The 7,623-nt window shown below is 46.5% G+C and overlaps 1 long non-coding RNA gene across 1 annotated transcript; it reads left to right on the plus strand.

Annotated features, from left to right (window-relative positions):
• The first annotated feature begins 1,670 nt into the window (after nucleotides 1-1,670).
• On the plus strand, nucleotides 1,671-5,478 carry LOC105516503. Its single transcript, XR_001002497.1, has 3 exons — nucleotides 1,671-1,777; nucleotides 2,288-2,624; nucleotides 4,961-5,478. It is a non-coding gene; the product is annotated as an uncharacterized LOC105516503 (long non-coding RNA).
• The last annotated feature ends 2,145 nt before the right edge of the window (nucleotides 5,479-7,623 follow it).

Raw genomic sequence — 7,623 nt, forward strand, 5'->3', positions numbered from 1 at the left:
TCTTTCTTTCTCTTTCTTTCTTTCTTTCTTTCTTTCTTTCTTTCTTTCTTTCTTTCTTTCTTTCTTTCTTTCTTTCTTTCTTTCTTTCTCTTTCTCTCTCCCTCTCTGTCTCTCTCTCTCTCCCTCTCTCTCTCCTTCCTTCCTTTCTTTCTTTCTTGACAGAGTCTTACTCTGTCGCCCAGGCTGGAGTGCAATGGCGCTATCTCAGCTCATTGCAACCTCCGCCTCCTGGATTCAAACAATTCTCCTGCCTCAGCCTCCCAAGTAGCTGGGATTACAGGTGTCTGCCACCATGCCCGGCTAAGTTTTTGTATTTTTACTAGAGACGGAGTTTTGCCATGTTGGCCAGGCTGGTCTCAAACTCGTGACCTCACGTGATCGACCCGCCTTGGCCTCCCAAAGTGCTGGGATTACAGGTGTGAGCCATCACACCTGGCTGCAAGAACCACTTTCTAGGCAAGAAAACCAGTAAAAGAAGAAATTCTGAGAAGATAACGCTGGCTAAGTACGGAAGGCTCTGTTACCAGAAGGCTCTATTGTAGAAGGGCCCAGACGCCAGAAAATGGCCCTGAGCCAGGGAGCCAATGTCGCTCTGGAAACAGGTCAGTAGTGTGAAGGGAGAGGCTCTTTCAGATGTCCCTGGCATGAATATTGTGGCAGGCAGAATAACGGACCCCCAAAGATACCCATTTTGTAACTCCCAACATCCGTGAATATATTACATGGCAAGGAGGTGTAAGCTAAAAGAACCCAAAGTCCCTCCACCGACTGAAGGGACTGCCTCTTGGCCAAGGGACCTCTCGCAAAAACCTTAAAGAGTGAATTCCTGGCCATGACAAGAAGTGAGATTGAACATGTCTCGTTATATCCCCACCCTTTTGGAGCTTAGGCACAACAACTGACCAGCATTAATGTTAAAATAGAGATCATAACACTGACAAAACAGACTCTTTATGACTAAGATACCCAATTATAAACAAGACCTAAGGCTATGCAAGTCAAAGGTTAAATTGCAGTTGCTGGTCATCGATCTTGCGACATAGCATCCTTATCTTAAAACATTCCTTTCTGTTGACCCCCAAGTTTTACTCCTTTAACCAACTGCAAGTTAACGAATCTCAGAGGCCACCTATGACCTGTAAACCCCCACTTCAAAATATCCAGCTTTTTTTGGCCAAACCAATGTATAAACTCCATGTGTTGATTTACAACTTTGCCTGTAACTTCTACTTCCCTGAAATATATGAAACAGAGTTGTGACCTAACTGCCTCAAGACCACTTACTCAAGGCTTCTTGGATTTGTGTGTCTTCCTGGGCCCCAATCACTCATGTTGGCTTAGAATAAGTCTCTTTAAAATCTTTTAGAGTTTGTTTTTTTTTGTTGTTAACTGAAGAATTAAGGTTGTAGGTGGAATTAAGGTTGCTAATCAGCTGACTTGGAGAAGGAGCAAGTATCCTGGATTATCCAGGTGGGCCCAATATAATCACAAGGATCCTTATAAATAAACAAGGGAGGCAGGGAAATTTGTGTCAGAGTGATTTGATATGAGAAAGGCTAAACCTATGCCTTTGAAGATAGAGAAACTGGGTCAGTCATGAGCCAAGGAATGTGGTGACCTCTAGAAGCTACACAAAGCCAGGAAACTGATTCTCCTCTGCAGCCTCCACAAGGGAATGAAGGCTGGCACCTAAACTCAACCAGCAAAATAAATTCAATAAGGAAGATTTGAAGATCAAAGACCTTCTGCTCGCTGGCTTCACATTTCTCATCACTAGGTCAGTGATGTTCAAATCATTTTTAGGCAATAGTTTTATGTATCAGTGGACTAGGCCATGGAGTCAAGAGGGTTTGGTCAAGCATTATTCTAGGGTGTCTGCAAAGGTGTGTGTGTGTTTTAATACAGAGATAGGGTCTTGCTCTTGCTCTGTTGCCTAGGCTGGAGTGCTGTAGCACAACTATAGCTTACTGCAGCCTCAGCCTCCCAGGAGCAAGCAATCCTCCCATTTCAGCCTCCCAAGCAGCTAGAATTACAGGTGCATGCCGACACCTCTGGCTAATTTATTTTAATTTTTTTGTATGGACAGGGTCTTGCTCTGTTGCTCAGGCTGGTCTCGAATTCCTGGGCTCAAGTGATCCTCCTACCTCAACCTCACATAGCCCTGGAATTACAGGTGTGAGCCACTGCACCCAGCCTGTAGGGTGTCCCTGCATGAGAATAATATCTAAATCAGTAGGCTGAGTAAAGCAGATTCCCCTTTTTAATGTGAGTGGCACTCATTCAACAGTTGAAAGCCCGAATAGAACAAAAAAGTTGACCGTTCCCTGAGTAAGAGAGAATTCTTCCTGAGTGATGATCTTCAATCTGGGACATTGACTTTTTTTCTGCCATTAGCCTGAAACATTAACTCTCCCTAGGTCTCGAGCCTGCGGGCCTTTGGACTGGAACTAAATTATCAGCTCTGCTGGGCCTCCAGGTTGTCTACTCACCCTGCAGATCTTTCACCTTGCCAGACCCCATAATTTTGTGAACCAATTCATTATAAAAATAAATCTCGATTGCTGGCAAGATGGCCGAATAGAAACAGCTCCTGCGTGTGGCTCCCAGTGAGATCAACGCAGAAGGTGGGTGATTTCTGCATTTCCAACTGAGGTACCCCGTTCATTTCACTGGGACTGGTTGGACAGTGGGTGCAGCACATGGAGGGCGAGCTGAAGCAGGGTGGGGCGTTGCCTCTCCCAGGAAGTGCAAGAGGTCAGGGAATTTTCACCCCTGCCCAAGGGAAGCCATGAGGGACTAAGCCTGAGTAACTCCAGCACAGATACTGCACTTGTCCCACAGTCTTCACAACTCACACACCACGAGAATCCCTCCGGTGCCCACCCCACCAGGGCCCTGGGTTTCAAGCACACAACTGGGCGGTCATTTGGGCAGACACCCAACTAGCTGCAGGAGTTTTGTTTGTTTGTTTGTTTTGTTTTGACGGAGTCTCCTACTGTCGCCCAGGCTGGAGTGCAGTGGTGCAATCTAGGCTCACTGCAAGCTCCGCCTCCCGGGTTCACGGCATTCTCCCAGCTCAGCCACCCAAGTAGCTGGGACTCCAGGCGCCTGCCACCAGACCTGGCTAATTTTTTGTATTTTTTAGTAGAGACGGGGTTTCACCGTGTTAGCCAGGATGGTCTTGATCTTCTGACCTCGTGATCCGCCGGCCTCGGCCTTCCAAAGTGCTGGGATTACAGGCATGAGCCAGCGCGCCGGGCCTGCAGGAGTTCTTTTTTTTCCATACCCCAGTGGCCCCTGGAATGCCAGTGAGGCAGAACCATTCACTCCTCTGGAAAAGGGGTGCAGAAGCCAGGGAGCCAAGTGGTCTGGTTGGGCGGGTCCCACCCCCACTGAGCCCAACAAACTAAGATCCACCAACTTGAAATTCTCTCTGCCAGCACAGCAGCAGTCTGAGATTGACCTGGGATGCTGGAGTTTGATGAGGGGAAGGGCGTCCGCCATTGCTGAAGCTTGAGTACATGGTCTTATACTCACAGTGTAAACAAAGCCACTGGGAAGTTTGAACTGGGTAGAGCCCACTGCAGCTCAGCAAGGCTGCTGTGATCAGACTGCCAGATTTCTCTTCTCTGGGCAGGGCATCTCTGAAAAAAAAAAAGGCAGCAGCCCCAGTCAGGGACTTATAGATAAAAATTCCATCTCCCTGGGACAGAGCACCTGGGGAAAGGGGTGGCTGTGGGTGCAGCTTCAGCAGACTTAAAGATCCTTGCCTGACAGCTCTGAAGAGAGCAGCAGACCTCCCAGCACAGCATTCGAGCTCTGCTAAGAGTCAGACTGCCTCCTCAAGTTGGTCTCAAATGGAACCAACCCAAGTGTCCATCAATGATAGACTGGATAAAGAAAATGTGGCACATATACACCATGGAATACTATGCAGCCATAAAAAAGAATGAGTTTGTGTGAAGCTGGAAACCATCCTTTTCAGCAAACTCACAAGAACAGAAAACCAAATACTGCATGTTCTCACTCATAAGTGGGAGTTGAACAATGAGAACACATGGACATTGGGAAGGGAACATCACACACTGGGGCCTGTTGGGGGGTGAGGGGTTAGGGGAGTGATAACATTACGAGAAATGCCTAATGTAGGCGATGGGTTGATGGGTGCAGCAAACCACCATGGCACGTGTACATCTATGTAACAAAACTGCACGTTCTATACATGTACCCCAGAACTTAAAGTGTAATAAAAGAAAGAAAGAAAAAAAGAAATGATTGATGGTGTTTTTCAAAGGACCCCAGTCCCATTATTTGCCTTATAAATGGGACTGGGGTCCTTTGAAAAACACCTTTTATCATTTCTTTTTTTTGTTTTGTTTTTAACACAATTAATACCGTACCATTGCAGAAAATGTGTATCAGTAAAAAGAAAATAAAACCACTGGCATTTCTACCACCCAGAGAAAAAAATAATAATAAATCTCTTTTGGCCAGGCTCGGTGGCTCACATCTGTAATCCCAGTACTTTGGGAGGCCGAGGCAGGTGAATCACTTGAGGTCACGATTCGAGACCAGCCTGGGCAACATGGCAAAACCCTGTCTCTACTAAAAATACAAAAATTAACCGGGCGTGATGTTGCATGCCTGTAGTCCCAACTACTCAGGAGACTGAGGTAGAAGGGTCACTTGTGCCTGGGGAGTGGAGGTTGCGGGGAGCGGAGGTTGCAGTGAGCCGAGATCGCACCACTGCACTCCAGTCTGGGTAACAGAGTGAGACTCTGTCTGCCTCCCCTGACAAAAAAACAAAAACAAAAACATTTGAACAAACGTTAAGTGCATTCTTCCAACGACAATTCCTCTTGGGAGAGTTGGTGGACCAGATGTTGTGAAACGTGAGCTCGCTGGATGTTGATTTTTCCAGGTGCTTAAGTCCTCACTGTGCTGCCCTTGTGACCCTCAGGCCTAGGTCATCAAGATGCACAGCACAGGACAGAAGCCCCTGTAGCCCTGCACCTGGTGACATGGAACTGCTTTGCTCGTCCACACAGATACAGGCTCCATCCAAGCCTGGCTCCTACCCATCACAGTTCTGTAGGCTGCCCATTTGCAGAAGGCCTTCCATCTGACACTCCTCCTCGCCTGCTTGTTCTCCAGCCATGTTGTGGCCAGTTTGCCATGAGGAGGTTGCAGTGGCCAAACCTGTTGGAAACTGTGAGGTGTAACTGGGAGAGAAAAGACACAATCCAAATGTTCTTACTGCCTGTGATGATGCAGCTATAGCGATGTACTGGCTGCTCACAAGCCTGTTCCTTCTTCCATTGTAGAGCACGAAGAATTCCCTTATCACTGGGTCAGGAGGGGGAACAGAAGTTTTTCTCATGCCTAATTTTGCATTTTCAGTAAGGTCTTTTTCATCTTGTCCAGGAGAAACCGGAAAAAAAAAAGATACTTGAAATAAACTGAAGGACATTTAAACAAGGAAACACTTGAAATAAACTGAAAGGATTTTTTTTTTCTTTTTTAACATTAATGTATTTTGCAGGAAGAAAAAAATATAAAGGACACTAAGGGCAAATAAATATATGTGTTTACAATAGCAAAGACATGGAATCAACCCAATGCCCATCAATGATAGACTGGATAAAGAAAATGTAGCACATATACATCATGGAATACTATGCAGCCATAAAAAGGAATGAGATCATGTCCTTTGCAGGGACATGGATGGAGCTGAAAGCCATTATCCTCAGCAAACTAACGCAGGAACAGAAAACCAAACACTGCATGTTCTCACTTATAAATGGAAGCTGAACAATAAGAACACATCAACACAGGGAAGGGAACAACACACACTGGGGCCTGCTGGGGTGGCAGGGGGAGGGAGAGCATCAAGATCAATAGCTAATGCATGCTGGGCTTAATACCTAGGTGATGGGTTGATAGGTGCAGCAAACCATCAAGGCACACGTTTACGTATGGAACAAACCTGCACACCCTGCACATATATCCCAGAACTTAAAAAATGTGTGTGTGTGTGTGTGTGTGTGTTTAAATGGAAAACCATCAACCAAGAGAAAAGCAGTATCCACTGGCAGATTCAGAACCCAGAGTCCTGAGGCCTTACATGTCTGGAATCAATGCATTGTCAACTGGTCCTGTCGTAAGGTGCTCATGGGGTTTGTCTTCAAACTCACTGTTAGAGGACTTTTTCAATCACAGGCTAAGCAAACCGGCCGAACTACTGCCACTCTTCTAGGTGGGAACTCTCAGCTGTTGCTGAAGGCCCCAGATGTTCCTGTGGTACTCATTCAGATTCCTCACTCTCAGTTACATTCCTTCCTTTTTTGACTAGCAGGAAACAGCAGGACTGGCCAGATTCTCACTTGCCTATCTATCACTCTTGGATAATTCTTCTCAATTGTGATGCTTCTGTGGCACATTGACCATCTGTGCCTCTAGAACCTAAGCAAGGGATTGCTGCCTCTTCTTCTTCCTCTTCCTCTTCTTCCTCCTCTTCCTCCTCCTCTTCCTCTTCTTTTTAGAGGGAGTCTCGCATTGTCACCTAGGCTGGAGTGCAGGTGGCACAGTCTCGGCTCACTGCAACCTCCGACTCCCTGGTTCAAGTGATTCTCCTGCCTTAGTCTCCCAAGTAGCTGGGATTACATGCGCGCACTACCACGCCCAGCTAATTTTTGTATTTTTAGTAGAGATGGGATTTCACCATGTTGGCCAGGATGGTCTCGATCTCCTGACCTCATGATCTGCCCGCCTTGGCCTCCCAAAGTGCTAGGATTACAGGCTTGAGCCACCGCGCCCGGCTAGGGCTTGCTTCTTCTAACCAACCATGGGCTGGCTTTGTCTGGTGACCTTTTCTGCCTGCTGTTTCACAGTTCCTGCTTCCATTTACCAATTCCAGTGGTGTAGCATGCTTTCAGCCCTTGGCCAGCTGACCAGCAAGAAGATGGACCTTTACATTCAAGCAAAGGTGGCTTTATAACAAGAAGAACTGAAGGCTGAAACAATCTTTTGCTGCTGCAAAGAACAAATTTTATGTTTCTTCTTCTAATCTTGGCAAATGACCTCTTGAAGAGATTCCATGCTACTTTCTCTTTCTCCCTGGATGGGACCTTAATGTAGCACAGTGAGACCCAAAGAGGAGCACATTTTCTATTACCAGTGCTCTGGGCTGTGGGGCTTTCAGCTGCTGCTGCCAAAATCTGGTTGTCTAAAATTCTTCCACTAGAGACTAAAAGATGATACAATTCCTTTAACCCAAGACTGGGACTTAGGGTTCTCAATCTCCACCTGGTTGTTTACCTGTTCTTTGCTACCTACCTGCGCTGACTTGGAAGCCTGCTGAGAAAGGCACAATGTGGTGCTTGGGGCATCTCCCGGACCCCAAGGCCGTCAGGCAATTGCCATGTATTCAGAGGGAAGTTTTATTTATTTATTTATTTTTTATTTTTTGTCATCTGCAACTCAGGAGCTGGGCCTCTGCTACGGGTACTTACAAATGATGTTTTCATGTTAAAAGACTTAACAATCTGATATTCAATATGGCTCATGGTGGAGCTCCAGCATTTCTCCCTCCCTCCTGGTTTGCCTACAGAGGTAGACTCAGAA

The sequence above is a fragment of the Colobus angolensis genome, unplaced genomic scaffold, assembly GCF_000951035.1.
Source record: "Colobus angolensis palliatus isolate OR3802 unplaced genomic scaffold, Cang.pa_1.0 Scaffold283, whole genome shotgun sequence".
Classification (NCBI taxonomy): Eukaryota; Metazoa; Chordata; class Mammalia; order Primates; family Cercopithecidae; genus Colobus; species Colobus angolensis.